The sequence below is a fragment of the Condylura cristata genome, unplaced genomic scaffold, assembly GCF_000260355.1.
Source record: "Condylura cristata isolate star-nosed mole 26May11 unplaced genomic scaffold, ConCri1.0 scaffold00003, whole genome shotgun sequence".
NCBI classification, from domain to species: Eukaryota; Metazoa; Chordata; class Mammalia; order Eulipotyphla; family Talpidae; genus Condylura; species Condylura cristata.
Window position 1 is genome coordinate 68,544,124 of NW_004567104.1, and position 19,509 is coordinate 68,563,632.

Below are 19,509 nucleotides of genomic sequence, written 5' to 3' on the forward strand. Positions count from 1 at the left end.
TGAACTACATTCAAACTTAGGCTTCTCAGAACAGTTCCCAACAGAGTACAATCGGCTGAGCAGTTTCCCTGTTTTAGATCTTCAGTTTGATTATCTAATAAATTCTTTATTCTTGAGACCTTCACTGTTGGTTTACAGGTGTGTTTGGTCTTTGTTGAAGCTGAGAAAAATATGACTAAGAGTGTTTCAATAACATGCCCAAAGGCTGAAGACAGTGGCTGGTGAAGCCAGGTGCAAGACCAGCCATGCCTTAGAGTGAACAGATTCTAGATGCATCCACCCTACAAGACCATTGCATCAGGATGCAGAGCAGGCCTTTTGCAGTGAACGCAGACCTCCTCCCCACACCTACCTTCAATGATACTCTTGTGCTCAGATATAACAGCACCTAAAATCACTAGAGTGGTTTCTTAGACTCCACTGCATTTGTTGAACAGCTGTTCTTGACTCATGATCTTGCCATTCTCCTTCACCTTCCATTTTCTTTGCACTCAGTAGTACTTTTAGACAGACTTTAGTGAAACTCTACTAAGGATAGGTTAATACTTTAAGGGTAGCAAGGAGGAGGACGGTTAAAACTGTTTGTAGCTTGACTCCACTCTTTAAAATATATAGTTTGAAAAATAGACTAAGGACTTTTGTACCAAAACCTCCTAACATGCTCCTGCTGTGCTTTTATAACAAAAAAATTGATGTGATGTATGTCGAGAGCATTCTGATTCTCCAATTCTTTCTCCTGGAAGAATAGAGGAGACCTTTACTGCTATTTTGATGTGAAAGGAGATGGCCAAGACCAGTCATCTGTTTAATGCATTAGGGAACTTCTATCAGGTCTATAAATAAGATCTCCACCAGTTCCATTAAATCCGGAACTATGAATGGGCCTCTTTATGTCAAGCACAAAAGAAATAGAATTTCCCTGGGTGTAGTGGACAACACTGATACAATTTCAGAGCAGAAACTGCTGGTAGATTTCCTATCTGTGCCATTGACTCGATGTTTGTTGTTGTTTGTTCAGAATAGCATTTAGAAAGCATAAGTTAGATTCTGCTTAAATTTTTCTTGATAACAATATGAACATACTTATTAAAATTATGTGGATCATGAATGTATGTGTACGTAAGGATGAATTTTAGTAGAAGTTCATCTTATGACTAAAGAAATTGTAATGGCCTAGTAAGGATGAGAACTGAGACAACATTCTTTTAGACACCTAAGTCTTACCAGATAGTTTATTCTTGAAATATTTCTAAATGATATTTTTTCTAAAAAGTTTTAGAAAATTCCCTTGAATATAGAACCAAACACATAAAATGAGTTTGCAAATACTTATTTCTCTACATTTTTTTCATTTTTATTTCTTTATAGTATGTTTTTCTATATTTAATGGATGTATGTGACACCCCAAAACATACCATAAAATACTTTAACCTTGAGTCAAGTTTTGTTAATTGGAATAGGAAATATTTTCATCATAATCCCTATATAAGTAAATAGTGTAAAAATTACAATATGCTTAGACATTATTACTAGGATTTACATAACATTCCCTGCATTATTAACATAATAAGCATGTTTGTGTGAGAAAGTTCAGATTTGAGTTCTAGTCATCAAAGATAAAGTCAAATTTGAGTATCTCTCAAATTTAGTATTTAGTGAGTCAACATAAAAAACAGAGTGCTTCTTAATGACGCCAAATTATCCAGTTTGTTATTGCAAGATTCATGCCATAATAATGAGAAAATCAACTCTAATATTCCAAGTTTGCAAGACAGCTTTGGAGTCAGGCTGCTCCTTTAGTTCTTTGTTACTTTGGGCCATTAGCCCTTACTCCCCCTTATAAGGCACTAGATGGGTTAGAGCTTTGGAGCCCATAAAAAGCATGTAATCCCTCTCACCTGCCTACAGCTTCTTCGGGGAGAGGAAAATAGATCTCGGTCCCCCCCACCCCCCACCCCATGAATATCTTTATTCCACTCTCCCCCCTCACAAATGTTCATCTGCTTAACAACATGCCATTATTTAATAAAGAAAACACACTTCAATTCATTAGTTGAAGAAATTTTGCCATCTTCTGCTATTTCCAGGATTTTGAATTATATCTGCTAGAATAAAAGAAAAACTCTCTTTTTAATACCACTTGTTTTGCAAGAGCATTTTGTGTTACTTAAGTTCATATAATGTTCACTCTGCTTTGCTATTTTTAAGTCCATGATTCTATTATTTAAGTATATTCAAACATTGTCTTCATTTGCTCTTTTTTTTCTTACATTTTAGCAAAAACTTTCAAAGAATAACAAGTCTGCAACCAATAATGCCCTGAAATACTTAATTAACCACAACAACAGTTGAAATAATTATGACTATTTAGATGAAAATGGTGAAAAAGTTAGCACATGTGCTTTAAACAAATATATACATATGTCTCTGTGAGTACCATGGGTTTGCAATAAAATTTTTAGTTTCAAAAAGAAAAGGCAGATTCCCTGCTTTATTATTGAAACTGAGCTTTATTTGAATCAATTATTCATTAATGATCAGGTCATCAGATATAGTGATCTCTAGCAATTGAGGAGAAATAATAGGATTTATAGAAGGTGTCCTGTTCCATAAAATGACACTCCCTTTAATAGTGCTGGGAGATCAGGAATATAATTCCCTTCACATGTGGTGCATTTTTTCTGTGCTGAATTTTTAGTGTACCAGATACAAATGGAGTTAGCTTGCATTAACATGCTCCTTAAATATTATTGCTCCACATCACCATATGATAAAAACTAATCTCCCTTTTTTACTGAGCACATGGGCGTTATTCTATGGAAAGCAGCTGTGGCTAATTCAGTCATATCTAAGAGTAACTTCCACCTGTCAAATGTATTTGGTTCCATTTATTCCTCTATAGTTAGGGCATTCTATTGGCTGAATTTTTTTTTTTTTTTTTTGCTATATAAAGAAAAGTGTACTTTTATGGAAACTAGATGATTAAAGTTTTTATTAAAACATTTTTAATAATGATATATTCCTTATTTAAAGTATTTATCAGATGCTTTGTCAAGAAAAAGACAATACCTTTTTATAGAGATGAACTCCTAAGTGAATGTGTATATAGGCATGTGTGTTTATATTTGAATATTAGCAAGGACAATAATTACTTAAAATTATTAAAATCTGTCTGTTATCATTATTATGAAACATTCAAAAGCAAGAAAAATACAGCTAAGCAAATACAGTTAGTCGAGAAAAACAAATTTTAAGGGAAGAAGCAAAATTATCTCTACTTTTAAATAACACGATTCTATACATAGAAAACCCTAAAGACAAACTGAACTGTTAGAATTAACACATGAATTCATCAAATTTGCAGGGAGGGAAGGAGGGACATAGGTAATGGACATGGTGGATTTCTGGGCACTGGTGGTGGGCAGGGTGTGAAAGTCTACTTCTTGTAGATGTGTGAACCTCTAAAACATGGAGCTAATACAGCCTATTTACAACAAACCTGATTTTGAAACAAAATAAAAAAAGACTTGTATACTGAAGGCTATACAACATTGCTGGAAGAAACTGAAGACACTAAATATGTGGAAAGCTATCCTGTGTTTGTGGATTAGTAGACAATATTGTTTAAACATCCCTCCTATACCAAGCTCTCTATAGTTCTAATGTCCCACCTATCGAAATCCCTATGGCATTTTTGTACAAAAACATAAACAATTCAAAAATTCATAATGACCACGAAAAGATTTAGGAAAAATCCAAAAAACAATACTACAAAGAGCTGAAGAAATTATACTTCTTGACTTCAAAATATGTTAAAGTCACAGGATATAAGGCAGTAAGACTGGCATAAAAATAGACATAGTGCTCAGTGGGAATCATGTCTCTGGCCTTCGAAATGTGTTAAGAACACACACTTTGGAAAGGACAGATGTTTCACTGCTGCAACCTCTGTAGAGCAAAACCATTTCTACTTGAAGATGCGCCACTGAATTACAGGATATCCCTCTTAGCTATCTATCCACATCATCATGGTAATCCATAAAGAAACTGACAAAAAGAAAGGAAAGAGCTCTCAGACTCTCTTTCAGTAGCCAGTCCTAATGAAGCAAAGGAAGGAAGCCTCCCTGGGTGGAGAAAACTATCATGATCAATTACCAGCTCCAAGTGGGACATACACCCATTGGGAATTGGCAGAGGAACAAGTGAAGACTTACTACTTTTAGCAAAGCATATGTCACAATCTGGAAAGGAAACAAAGGTCCCTACTATATGGGAACAAAGAGAGTTGAGTGACCTGAGGCCTAAAATTCAAAGCAGCATCTTTGAAGACTGCTTTCTGAAGAAAATTAGGAAAGCTCTGAAAGGCACCACCCATTTATTCCTTCTCTATTAGAGATCATCCAACGTGGATGAGCTTATATGCCACTTCAAGTAGCCTTCACAGATCATTAAGTCACACAGAGTCCTTATATTTATACCTCTACTGAGTCTGGTTTAAGTGTCGGCATAAAGTTGTTTGAGCTTCTGCTTTAAAAAATGATACATACCTGGCCCTCCCTGGTGGCGCAGCGGGTTAAAGCACAGCACTAAGAAGCTAAAGCCACTTCCGCATGAGTTCGATTCCTGCCTGCCTGGGAGGTGACCATATGGCGCAGCAGACCTCTCCTGACCCGCCCGCTGCTCCCCTCAGCAGTGTATTTCATCATTCTGCCTGTTCTGCTCCCCACTCTGTCTCTGGTGAAGCCTCTCACCACCCCTGAGCTTCTGGCCTGTACCCCAGTTATGTATGCACAAATAAATTAATCTTTAAAAAAAATGATACATACCCAATCATCCATTATTCCTGAGTTTTGGTCTTATGGGGCACTGTTCTCTTTGGCTTATCCAAGGTAGACACTTGCTTCTTTCTCCAATCTCTTCTCATGTTCGCAAGGTCATTATGCCAGTCTTCACGTTTGCTTCATTTTTTGCTAACATCTACAGGGTTTTCATCAGTCTTTAGACATCCATCTTCCATCTTAACATTCCATGCCTTTATTTTCCTTCCATCCTTTAGCTCACTCTCTCCCTACCTATTTTTCCATTTGTCCTTTAAAAAAAAAATGCGTCTACGCTTTTTACTTTTATTCTCTGCCATTCGTTCCTCATCCCCTTCTATTTGACTTATGCCAATATATTCTCTAAAACTTTTCTCACTAGTGGGATGTGTTAGTTCCATGTCAACACTTCACTGGAAAATTTTTATATCTACTTTATTGGATCTCTTATTTATCTCTTCCTTTTTCTTCTAACACTTCGTTGGCCTCCTTACATTTAACAAAGATGTTTTTGCTTCTATATTTTCCAAGGAAAGAGTCATTCTTTCTGAGATTCTTAGGCCAAATTGCCTTACTGTCACACAATTACTCAATGTTGGGCATCCTTTTAAGCTTTTTTTTTTTCCTCTTCCTATTTTAAAACCTATTTCCATATAGTCTCATCCTCTTGTATAAATACACTATCAGGTAGATGCCAAGAAATTCCAAATGTCCACCCTTCAGTATGACATTTTTTTTAAGATTTATTTATTTATGCATAGAGAACTGGGGTACAGGCAAGAGGTACAGGGGCGGTGAGAGGATTCACCAGAGACAGAGTGGGGAGCAGAACAGACAGATCTAATAAAATGCACTGCTGAGGGGAGCAGGAGAAGGAGAGAAATACTGCACCATGTGGGTCAGCTTCCTGGCTGGAAATCAAACTCCTGCATGTCAAAGTGACTGGCACTAGCATGACAGTTCTGAAAATTTAAGCCCTGCACCACCATGGAGGTTCCATTATGTATTTTTAATTTCCCATTTATCTTGATCTACACCATCTTCCTTTGTTTACAGGGCTATTTCAAAGCTATAACTGATTACCTTATGCCAATCCATATCACTTTTCAACTTTTTCTCTATTCTTCTGACTACAGCTCTTGTATCACTCTCTTGCTTTGAACAGAAGTCAAGTATCAGGAAGAGTTAAACAGTAGGAAACCTCAAAAGGATAGCCAAGTGCGAGGAGACCTAGAAGACACATGATGTGTTGACAGTGGAATCAGAAAGCATGTGCTCTTGTGCCTTCCCTGGTGGCACAGGGGTTGGAACGCAGCACTGCATGCTCGCTGCAGCCACTTCAGTGCGAGTTTGATCCCTGGCCCCGACGGTGACCCATATGGTGCAGCAGACCTCTCCATTGCGCCCTCAGATCCCCTTGGCAGTGTACTTCCTTAATCTGCCTGTTCTGCTCCCTACTCTGTCTCTGGTGAATCCTCTCACTGCCCCTGCACCACTGGCCTGTATCCCAGTTCTGTACACATAAATAAATAAATCTTTTTTAAAAAAGCAAGAGTTCCCAGCTCTAAAGGGGCGGCCCAGCCTTAAGAAGTGGCTTTGGTGTCTGTTCCACTGGAGAATCAAGGTCAGTGTTTCTTAGCCATCCCTGCTTTTTAAGAAAGGCTTTTTTTATTTGCCCTTTTTTACTGGGTAATAATCTGTTAAATGTCTGCAATCGCCAGGGAATTCTAGACATCATGAAGGCGGGGCCCTCACTATCATTACCGCTTAACACATAGCAGGTAGTCTGAAAATTTATTGAAAAAAAATAAATGCACAAATAAACAAGGGAAGAGCAAGGAGAAAGTGAATTGTTCTTCTAGGAAGGGCACAGGGAAAGTGTGTGTGTGAGAGAGAGAATATTAATAACAGTACTTACCACTAAGGGATGAATTAGATTATCCCAGTTGTATATTGTCAGGATATGTATTTCCGGCTGAAGAAGAACATATACAAGTGTGTGGTAGTTTGAAATCATGTGCAGGAAGAGACCAGTAAGCCATGTGGTGCCACTGTGGTATGACCCAGAGAGAGAACAAGTGACAACAGGGAACGCCCAGGTGATCTAGTGAAGAAAGAGATCATGAAATATACTATGTCCCAGATTTTGTCCTTCATGTGACATGTTAGACAAGGATTTGTATTCCAGGGAAAATTCTAGCAACATGCCATGAAGAATGAATTCTAGGAGAATGAATTCTTCTAACTGGGAGAAGAAACTCCAGTGAAGGAACAATTACAGTAACTCAGGTAGAAGGTGACAAGAGTAATCATTGAAAAAATTGGCTAGGTAGAGAATTTCAAAGAAAAATATAGATAGGATCAACAATTCTATTTGCATCTCCTAAATAAAGACTGAGTTTTGTTGTCTGTGTGCATTTTCTCAGCTACTCTCTGAACCTGTCCTGCATTTCTCTCCCCATGAAGAATAATGGGGAGAACTTTATTAATCTTTTAAAACTTTGCTTCTCAAAGTGTGATTTTAGCCAGTGGTGCCAGTGAAGAACATATTAGCAATGCAGAATCTTAAATCCCTCCTTGATCTAGTGAACTAGAATCTGCTTATTAACACAATCTTCAGGGAATTCATCATCACACAAGATTTTGACGAGCTCTATTTAAATCCTAGCTCAAACTTTACATCATCCAAAAAGCTTTCTGGATTTTCTCAGTTTCTCCAGTCCATGAAAATAAATAGAGCTTACTTCCATGCTTACAAGTTTCCATGTGTAGGTTTACTTTTATCATGATTATTTATGCATGTGTCTTTTGGCCTTCTCTCAATTGTCAACTGGGCAGTTTTCACTCATCTGGGATTGCCCAGCCCGAGCCCAGAGCTCTAGTGCAGGACTTAGTTTAATGAAGGTTTTCCCAGTGAAAGGAGAGTGTCTTCTCTTGCTTCTATTGTTGGTCAAATTGTGTCTCCAGGTCTCAGAAAAATCCAGCTTCTTGATTTCAGAACTCTCTATCTCATAATAACGGTTAGTAAGATAACAGTAAAATGTTATCCATAATTAATTAGTGCTAAAGCCCTAAATTTTTATTGGGCAGTATTAAAAATGCAGCTCCATTTAGTGAACAAACACTGTAGAACCAGGTGCTAGACTTCTTAGCATTATTAGCACTCAGAATTCTGTTGAGTTTTAATAATAACCATTTGAAAGTGATGTTGTGAATGCAATGAGGATCTCCACCAAGGAATCACTGAATTTCTGGTGACCTATATTGCTGCTAGCTGTGAGATTTGTATGAGAGTACCCATGTTAATTTTTTGTATCTTCATTTTATGCTTAGTAATTGAGGGTAAGAGAAAATTATAGATTATTTGTGATTAACCCTACAAAAAATTCCCTTTTTGGATGGCAATTTGAGTTAAGTTTTTAAAAAATGGGTCATTTAAAGCATTATTCTCTTTTAAGCAGCTGCATGTACTTGAGTGGTTAGGTCTATGTGTCTGAGATAAAGGAAACACTCTTTCTAAAATAATCTTCACTTAACAGCTGGAAAAGTAGTGAAGCGTTAAAACTGTCCATTATGCTTAAAGAATAACTTGGCTAAAATCCTCCCTTCCCATTTAAAGCACTGCATGTACTTTTGAATTTATGTAACTATACTTAGGTTCTCTTAAAAATCCATTTGTCTTTTTTTCATGTATAATTCAGGCTCAATAATTAATTCATATCAATTTAAGACTCTACATTTTAAAAATATTAATACAAGATTATTTTTAGTTTGCATAAGAAGTGGTATTCATGGTATTTCAGAAATCACATACAATAAGATATTTTAGACAGCACTAGTAGATTTTTACAGGTTAGTAAAGAATATTTTCAGATTTAAATTATTTTGGTTTTGTTGTGAGGTTTTTTAAAATAATCCAGCTATATCTTTAGGTGACATTTTAAGTCGAGGAAGAAGATGAAAAGAAAAATGGAAGCAACACACATAACAGTTTATTTTCATGCTGGACACTCTGTAAATGTTCTCTTTTGGCCAAGGGCATGCAAGAAAAGACCAAGGTCCAAAAATTCAGCAGACAGAGTAAGAGTCAGGTTAACAACATTTCGGACTTGTTTCTTCCTTTCAAACCTCTCTGTCCTCCTCTCTCGCCTCCTTCCTCCCTCCTCTCTTCCTTCTCATTCCCCCTCTCCAGTATTTATCTTAACCAATACATTAGAAAACGAGGGAAGACTGACGGGGAAAGGAGCAAGAGAAAGCCCAGTTACACACGAACTGGGCTTAGGTGGAGTCACTAGAAGAGCTGCAGGATACAGAAAGGTCGGGTAACCCTGGAGGACACACAGGCCCAAAAGTTGTGAGCGCAGCTGTTTACCACAGCTGTTCTGAAACAGAAAGCCCAAGTACAGCACGCCTCTTTAAAGACTCACAAAACATGGCTGCTTAGCTCCACCACTTTCCCAGCAGGCTCCTCGCTCACGATCTCAGAAGCAGAATCCAGACCGCGGCACCGTGTGGAGAGATGTCCTCTGTCCGGTTGGGAGGTTCTGTCAGTCAGTGGGCAGAGTTTGGGCCTTCCTTGTGCTGGCCACTTACGGCTCCAGGGTGCCATGATCCCGGCTGCTCCGGTAGAGCTAAGTGATGCCAAATATGGCATAAAACCAACGAGGCTTGCTCTTTACAAAGCCGAATTTAGATGCTGTAAGTACAGGACTTAAATGTTTTTCTTAATACCTCCACTGTGCCCTTTTCCTTCCCATGATCCCTTTGTGGGGTGGTTTTGGAATGAAAAATCACAAAACTTTTACTGCAAACTGAACCATTCATTTGGGCCTAGAAATGTGTTTTCCTCTAGCATGGATGTAGCCAAAAAAAGCCTGAGCAAAAGCATTTAATTGAGTACTGCAGAGAGGACACACCCAAGAATTATAGCATTTATGTGATTTCCCCCTTTCTTGAAGAGGGTAATATTCTCTAAGATTTATTAACTCTCATATCTGCCTTCCAAGGTAGTTATTTGGTGATAAACATATTTTGTGTTTATACCATTGAGTACTAATGAAATTCTTCTAATCATTTCATTGTGTGCCATTATATCTATGGAGAACATTCTTCTGTGTTGTTGCTTAAAATGCACAAGCTTCCAAATGGAGCTGTTTTTTAGAAAAACAGTTCAGGCATTGAAGTACTGTGAGAAATGTTACTTCTTTGGCAGCACAGCCTGCCTGTGTTGAATGTTTGCCACGTGCGTTGTTATGCTATCAAATCCTATCGTTCTCCCATGCTAAACGTCACTCAGACATCAAATAAAGTAATTTGGCAAACTCGACTTATGTATCCTGTGAATTAAATCAGTTTCCACAATCAATTATATGATAGGGCACTTAAAAAAAATGTTTCATTTTCATTAACATTTAAAACTATTTCCTTTTCGTCAGGGAGAAGGGAGAAGGAAGAAGAAATGCCATATTTTATAGACTTAGGTAAATAAGTTTTCAGTGTATATGATTTAGAGTCATTCCAACTCAATTTTTTCATAGGTCATATTTGACTTTATAGTAATAGAATTTTCTATATATTTTTGCAACCCTAATTTTTAAAAATAATATGTACCAAATTTCAAATCATTCTTCATTGGAATGATTAGAAAAAGAGAAAGTATGCCAAATAAAATACAATATGCTCAGTTAAATATGAAATTCAAATAAACAGCATTTTTAGTATAAATATATTTCATGCAATATATGAGACATACTGAAAAAAATTGTCATTTATGAGTTCTGATATAACTGAGCTTTCTGTATCTATATTCATTACTTCTGATAACCCTAGAAGGGAGGTAAGACAGATGGCGAGGAAAAAAAGCAAAATATTAATGAATTACTGGGAAAAAGTCCTTGCAATATAGATATCTAGTTGTAATAATGACAAAACGAAGCTTAGTTCCTGTGGGTGCAGAGAAAATTCTGCTGAATTTGTATAAGAAAGAGACAGAGGAGGAAGGAGGAACTCACCTAAACTAACAAGTGGTACAGCTGAAACAATCATTGTCAACCATTGTCACTTTATCCCTAAAGACTGTCCACTCCCCACCACCCACTAGGCAGTCATTGCCATATACCAGACAGTTGCTCATCTGCAAAGGTCTTCATGTGTCAAAGAAACATAATGAGGCCATATTGTTACACAGATTTATTCAAACATACTTTTAGCACAATGTAAGTAGGTACTTAATGCAAATGTTTATTTTTTTTTTTTTGTTCAACTTCTGCATTTCTTTGAATCTCTGGCATCATCAGGGGTTAAGAAATAGAAAGGCCCAGGGTACTATTTTTAAATTGTTCATTGAGAAAGGTGTTGAGTCACCTGTTAAAAGAAGCAAAGTGAGAAATACTTACATATATCAGTTTATTATCTATAACCAAGCAAAAATACATACTCAAATCTTGCTTGCAAGTTTGTATGATGGAGGTCTGAAAGACATTTATTTTTATATATGCATATATGTAAAATATATTTATCTTTAAATACTATGTGTATTTATATATATATTTATAAATATTTAGTGAAGAAGGAAGAACTTACACTAGTAGATCTTCTAATGCTATTGCTTTTAGATGTGAATATTCTATTGACAGTGACATTGTATTTATTAGGACTTCAAATTTTTGTTACAAATTCTATGTTCTAAATCTTTTTTAATCTCCTGTAATAATAATAGAAGTTAACATTCTATGGAGAGATTATATAAGCATTTGACCTTAAATTCTTAAAGTATCTCTCTAGGTGTATATATTCTAGGTGATTTTATCTTCCCTGTTGCAAATGTAAACTAAAATCTAGTAAGTTCAAAGATGGTATAAGAAGAGGTTCTGGCTTTACACCTAGCAGAATAATCTGTAAATTAAACTCACAATAACATTGCACCCAGATGGTCCTTTGGCTTGAGGTGAAACTAGAAAGCCCTTGGGCAGCAGAGAACGTCACAGACCACATCACAGAGAACATCACAGACCCCTGGAGAGATTCATGCTGTATTAAACAGTAAGTATGTGGAGACAGATGCTTGGAGGCAGGGACCCCCTTATGAGCCACCACTCTGCTGCTTAGTCAGGGCCCTGTGTGGGGGTGGGTAGATCAGGGCTCTGGTGAAATAAGAGTGGAGGTGCAGTGGGGCCCAGTGGGCTGATCCCCAGGGACAGAGCTAGGACAGTGCATCGAACTCCCCCACCTGCCAGGGAACACCCGCTGGGGCAGCATAGAACCTGGAGACTTAGGTTCAGTCACACAGCTAATAAGGGCCAAGCCCTGTTCCCACACAAGCATCCTCTTTTCTTATGACTTTATTCTGTTCGACCACCACCCACCACCCATGGCTTAACTCCATTGACTGTTCTGATTGACCAGTACCTGTATCAAACCATTGCTGGAAAATGTTCTCACCTGTGGAGTTAGGAGCAACTGTTTTCTATGTATATATCTATTTACATTATTCATTTTACAACAATATTTACTTTTCCTGCCCTCACCCATCACCCCACAGCCCCCACATTCCTCCCTCCTTCTGATCCCTCTCTGTCCCCCTCCCCTGTAGTATAATTTTTGTTTTGTAATATAATGCACTCCCCCCTCTCTGTGTCTTATTTGATTCTCTTAATTTTTTTTTCCCACTTAGCTTACAAATCTCAGGATCCTTCCTATTTTAGGGTTGCCTTGAATCTGTCCCTTATTTTTTCTAAATAGTTATTGTAATAGCCTTTCTGGTTCAAATTTCTTTTCTTTTTTAAAGATTTATTTATTTATGCATATAGAAATTGGGCACAGGCCAGAGGTGCAGGGGCTGTGAGAGGATTCACTAACCAGAGTGGGGAGAAGAACAGGCAGATGGACAAAATACAATACTGACGGGAGCAGCGAGTGAGACAGGAGAGGTCTGCTGCACCATGTGGATCACCACCAGGGTGGAGATCCTACTCACACTAAAGCAGCCACAGCTCTGCTTAGCTTTGCAGTGCAGTGCTCCAACCCGCTGTGCCACCAAGAGGGCCCTGGTTCAAATTTCTGTTTATTTTTGTAGTTAGGCTCGAGGTGATATTTTTTTTTTTTTCATGTAGCTTCCCAGTTTTCCCAGCACCGTTTGCTGAACAAATTTTCTTTGTTCCATTGTATCTTCTTTGCTCCTTTGTCAAAAATTTGGTGTCCATAAACTTGTGGGTTTATATCTGGGTTTTCTATTCAAATTCACTGGTCTGTATGTCTATTCTTATCCCAGTACCAAGCAGTTTTGATTATTATGGTTTTGTAGTATAGCTTGAAGTTTGGGATTGTAGAGAGGATTCACTAGAAACAGAGTGGGGAACAGAGCAGGCAGACTGACTGAAACACACTGCTGAGGGGAGGAGCTGAGGGTCTGAAGAGGTCTGCCGTGCCATGTGGGTCAGCTCCCTGGCTGGGAATCAAATTCAAGCTGCAGTGGCTGCGGATAGCTTCATGGTGTTGTACTTTAACCCCTTGTGCCACCAGGGAGGGCCCTCATTGATATTCTAGTATGTATATGTATATGTATATGTGTATATGTATATATGTATATATAAAACAACTTTTTTATCCATCCTTACTTCCTGAGCACTTAAGTTATTTCAATAATTTTGCTATTGTAAATCCTGCTTCAAAGAGCATAGAGTGTACATTTCCCTTTAAATCAGCGCTTTTGCATTATTTGACTACCCAAGACATGAAATTATTGGACTACAGGGTAGATATCTTTTTACTATTTTGAGAAACTGCCCACACTCTTCTCCATAGGTGATGGACCAATCTATATTCCTGTCAACAGTGAGTGAGGATTCCTTGGTTGTTTATATTCTTGCCAATACTTACTTGGTTCTTTTTTTTGTTTACTATATGGACCGTTCAGGGGTGTGAGGTGGTTTCTTATTTTGGTTTTGATTTGCACTTCCCTGATGATCAGGAACTTTTTTTTTTTTCCTGTGTACCTGTTAAACAAGCTTTGGGTTACAGTGATCTAGGTCAAGTCTTGGCCATGATATCGGATGTGTGCTCTGGATTCAGCAATTTTGCTTGCCTCCATTCCAGGGTCTTCATCTGCAGAGTGAGCTTGATAAGGCCATCTGCAGTGCTGTTCTGTTAGAAGGCTTACTAAACAAGATGTTAGCAAAGAACAGATGTTGGACACTTGGGAGTTATGGAAACATGGAAATTATTTTTATTAAATGAAGTCCATTCAAAATTAAAAAAAAAAAGGCATCTTGGCCAAAAACATCAGACTTAGACATGAAATCCATTCATTTTTCTATTTTCTTCAGAGATAACAAAATGAACTTTTTGACAGTGTTTTTCCCTGCAGTAGGATCAGCTGACAACATGCTTGGTAGTGGGAAGCAGCCAGCACAATTCAGACAAAAGCTATGTAGTACCTGGACAATAATACGTTTGTTAGACAGTTATGCTTATTGTGGTTATCACTTTAAAAATACCATGTGCACTTTTTGTTTGTTTTCTTTTGCTTTCCAATGAAAAATCATGTTAATTTATATAATTTAAATTTTGACTATTATTTTTGTCACTGACATTAAAATAAATGGCAGTTCAAGTTGCAGATTTCTAACCAAACTCCCATATTAAACTATACTACTCTTCAATTTTCATTGCTCATCAGATCTACTGTGTATATACAAGGTTGTGGAACTGGGGGGAAAAATGTGTTTTCATTTAAGATATCAAATCTATTTTCTGAGTAGACCTCTATGGACACTAAAACATTTGGGATCATTTTGAGCACACATTTTAGCTGAATAACACGCTAGAAAAAGTCTCTCAGCATTTAAAACTATTGATCAGATTAGGGCCCTCCCTGGTGGTGTAACAGGTTAGGATGCAGCACTGCAAGCCAGCCATAGCCACTTCAGTGCGGGTTTGATTCCCGCCCCAGAGGTGACCACATGGCGCGGCAGACCTCTCCTGACCCGCCTGCTGCTCCCCTCAGCAGTGTACTTTGTCGATCTGCCTGTTCTGCTCCCCACTCTGTCTCTGGTGAATCCTCTCACCACCCCTGTACCTCCAGCTTGTACCCTAGTTCTGTATGAATAAATAAATAAATCTTTAAAACAATAAAACTATTGATCAGATTAGGAAGTAAAATGTTCTAGTCCAAATACATGGTGAGTGTTCTTATCTATTGAAATAGGGGATCCATCATGAAAGCACAGATGGATATTTTAATTATTTCTTAGTAACTCTAAGGAAGATACAAGAAAACAAAACATGAAAATAGGTCATTTACTTTCTGTCTATGCTCAGCTTTGTGAACAGTCACAAAAATGATCCCATAGTAGCTTACTTAACTCATGTAAATGGACATAACCCAGTTTAAAATATTTCACTTACTCCAATAAAAAAGAGTAGGTCACATCAATTTTATAATGGATCATTATTTTGTATCCTTTCTCTGAAATGTGCAACTCTCTATGTGTCATTAGGCATTAAGTTCCTGCAGCACTTACCAACAGTTCTTTGCTTTTCTAATAACCCACCTAGAATGTTCTTCATGTAACATGAAGAACTGATAGTTTTCCAGAGTGGACATATTACTTAAAATAATTCTTTGATTATTGTTAGTTATTATTCCCTTTATGACTTCCCAGTAACAGCCTGTGTAAAACATGACTTCTTATACAGGTCCTGAGGTAGATGTTGACCTGGTTCTTGTGTCCCAGGATCAACAATTTTTGGAGATGCTAACACTTGTCAATTTTTTTTTAAGTTGAAAATCGGTTTTTAAGTTAATTTATTTTATATTGAAGTAGCACTGTGTTGTGACATTAGCTGTGTTTCAAGTGAACATCACTGAGGATCAACATGGATCAACATGGATCACTGCTAAATACCCAACTCTACCCTTTTACTTTTGCTTATTAGTTGACCCATTGTTCCCCATTAGTTTTTACATCAATTTGGGACATTTGAAATAGCTAAAATATTAGTTTTATCTTTTTGAAATGAATATTATTAGAGTTATCCATTTAATAAAATCATAAAACTGAGTAGTTCTGCTACAGGGCAGGAAGAAAGGGACCCCAGAACCCCTAAACCTGTCCATTCTAAATAGGTCTGGCTACTGCTGCATCATGACAAAATGGAAATAATACAATTAATGGATAACACAGAAAAGACAAAGAATATAGGTTCCAAATCAAGCAACTGAAGTTACCCATCCTCTTGTGGGTAAATGTCCAGCCAAAGAGGGTTGGTTCAAAGCAAGGCCCGAAAGTCCGCCACAATTCTAAAGCACTTTCTGGTGGGGACCCATAGGAAAGGGGCAGAAGTCTGGAAGGAAAAGAGCAAAGTCAAAGTCAAGATAAAAGCTGCCATAGTGAACCTCCCCACAGGTGTCTCACCCACATCTGTTCACCCAGTCCAAGACCAAGCAGCCAGTGCAGCTTCTTCACCGGTCTCTGCTCCACAGGGCTCCTCCTTGATCCCCAGACTTCTTCCTCACTCTCCAGCCTCCTCTCCAGCTTCTTCCTGTCCCTGCTGAGCTTTTCCCTCCCTTGGGTGGGGCAGGGGACCTAGAACCTGTCCTTTCCCTGGAAACCACCTACAGAGTTCTACTTTCAGGAGTTGAGTTAATGTGTTTATTGGTAGAAATCACACAACCCTGATCTTGTCTTGTTTATATTAACATGATAAAGTAATATTTGGATGCAAAACTCAGTTCAAAAGTCAGTATTTCTGGTCTGTTAGTTTATTGAATTCCTATTTAACATCTAGCCTAGAAAGTAAACATTTACATTTTTCCTGGTCCCTAGGCTGCTAGGGTTCTAGAGGTAAAGAACATTTTCCATCTGGATTTGGGCACCCCTGATTCCAGGTTCCAGATCTCTGGACGGTCACTACAAGGAGGTTTTTGACTGTCCTGAAAATGCTGTTTGTTGGCGACCAGACATGGCCCAAAGGGATTATTCTCTGAGCTTCTTTCCTGGGAGTTCTGGAAAAGGTCCAAATTCCTTACCTTCCTGTGATTTGTAGGCACTTAACCCACTTTATTATTTATGTCTACTTAAACCATAAGTAGGTGACTTTTTATTTACCACTAAGTTCTGAAATTTTCAAGTGAACTACTTTTGCAATCCTTCTTTTGTGTATGTGACTTTCAAAAATAATCACAAGCAGGTAGATAGGAATGTTGAAAAGCCACAGTCTTACATGTGAGAGGTTGCGCTTTCATTTTATTTTACCTATGTGTGCTAAAACAATGCAGTTTGTGTTTTGCACTGTAAATCCCAAAATGTGTTATATTATTCCTGCCAACTCAGGTTGCCAACATAAAGCCAATATAAGCTGGTTTTACAGGAGTTTACATATAATCTTTAACAGCTGGGCTTGAAAATAATTCAGATTTTAAAGTTGGAAATATCTTCTATTTTACTAGGTAAAGAAATAAAAATCTGAGAGGAAGGATTAGGTGATGTAATTTCTTCTGTTTGATACTAAAATTTCATAAGACTATATTTGAGAAATATAAAAATATTGCTGAGTTGCACATTTTAGGACTGAGAAGTGTGGGTGACAGAATGCATTTTATGAACATTTTTTCTGCCTTGTAAAAATAGCATTACATATATGTTTAATTCTATATAACAATGAACTTACTTTCTGTCTACTTTTTATAACACTTATGGTTTACTACTTCAGGCATTAAATCAAGAATTGAATATGTTGAGTGAAGAAAAAAAAATGCATTCAAAAGCATCTTTTTTCAAGGAAATATTTGGTAGATTCCCACATGTCTACTGAAATAAAAACCAGTGAATGCTGTGTATGTATATCACAATATTCTGCTCAAGACTTTGGCAGGAGAATTAGGTGCGTCATTCTGTCTTGAAAATCAACTATGTGTTTATGAGGGGAGGAAATATTTCTAGAAATTACTTTTTGCAAGCTTAATAAGCTTTTCAATTTTGATCCAGTAGTACCAATTAAAATATTGTGGTTTTTTAATGTAAGTAGTGAATTGCATTTGCTTTCGTGTGCATTGAGGTAAAGGTATCATGAATCACCACCTTATGTCAGCCATTTTCATATAGGTTTGATATTTCAAAGCAAATGAATACAGCTTTAATTGCAGAGGACACGTAATCTGCCAGGGAAAGTGAAAGTCTAGGTGGGGTCGGGATTGTGGATGGGGAGGGACAGTTCAGCCTTTGTGACCTGCTCTGCAGATGCAACAGCTGGTCTCAACTCCTGACTTGGTCAAATGCGGACATCATGAGTGGAGGATCATCATGAAACTTTCAGTTTCTTTTTGTTCCCTTGGAAAATGAGTTATATGTGTATCTAAATCATGAGATTGATACGAGAAGCAAAGGGGATGAATCATAGTCAAATTGATTCAAATAAAGGAAATCCATACTGTCAATGGATTCCAAGGCTTGGGAAAAAAATGAATAATTTTGTCAATATATAGATTGGCACAAATGACAACTCGCTATATAAGATGAAATATCCATTGAATTGTAAGGGAGATGGGAAGCAGCCCCGTGGCACGCTGCATCTACTCAATGTAGCTTTACTCCTGAGCAGGGAACTTGATACACTCTAGCACATCTCTGTATATGCTTTTGCTGTGTGTGCCTAACCAGCGGCAGCCCTAACCTTGCCTCCACACTCCTGACCTCCAGTTAGAGTGGCCTTTTTAAGATTTATAGTCAAGCTAAGCCAGCAAGGATGCTTAACAGAAGGATTTCAGTGGGTGCCATAGGCGGGTCAGCAAGTAGCTTTGCACACCCTGTGTGCCTGGGGGCTCCATCCATTGTATGCAAGGAGGAATTTGTGCCACTGGGAATTTGTCAAGACAACTCTGAGCCAATGGCTTAGAATCTCTGCCTCTCGGCTCACACTTTCAGAGGAAGACTTTAGTTTTGGTAGCAATCCCTTGGATGGGACACTGTCACATAGAAGAGAATCCAAGTACTAGCCTATGGTAATATTGAGCGGTGTCTCATGATTTACTTGAGAAACTGATCGTGCTTTTTGAAATAAAAAGGCCAGTTGATGGTCCAGTTGTTTTAGGTTCACGCAAGTGAATTGTACTGATTGCAAATTCATACCTTTCTCTGCTTTACAAGGACAAAGAATTACATTATGCAAAGAATGAAAATCACACATGGATTTCCAGAGCCTTTTCCAAGTTGAGTGATGACGTTAGGCATCAATTTTTCATTCTCTTCTCAGTCATTTGTTCTATTATCAACTTGAGACTTGAGACTTGAGAATTCATTATTTTTCTTATTTCAAAACTTCCTCACCTCCTGTCATCATTGGCATAACTTAGAGCTATATTTTGTCATCTCTTAGAACTTCCCCATTCAATTATTGGAATGATGAATTTTAAATAGAAGTGTTAGCTTCCTTACTTTCTTTAGTTTCTACTCAAATGTCACTTTAATATTCTTTAGCCACATGACATGAAATAAGAGACCCCCATCCGCATAACTCCCCTCTTGCATTTTTTCCCTACATTTTGCCTTGTGTCAACTACAATTTTCTTTAAAACACCTTTTTTTAAAAAAAAAAATTTTTATGTGTGCATACAGAACTGGGGTACAGGCCAGAGGCTCAGGGGCGGTGAGAGGCTTCACCAGAGACAGAGTGGGGAGCAGAACAGGCAGATCGA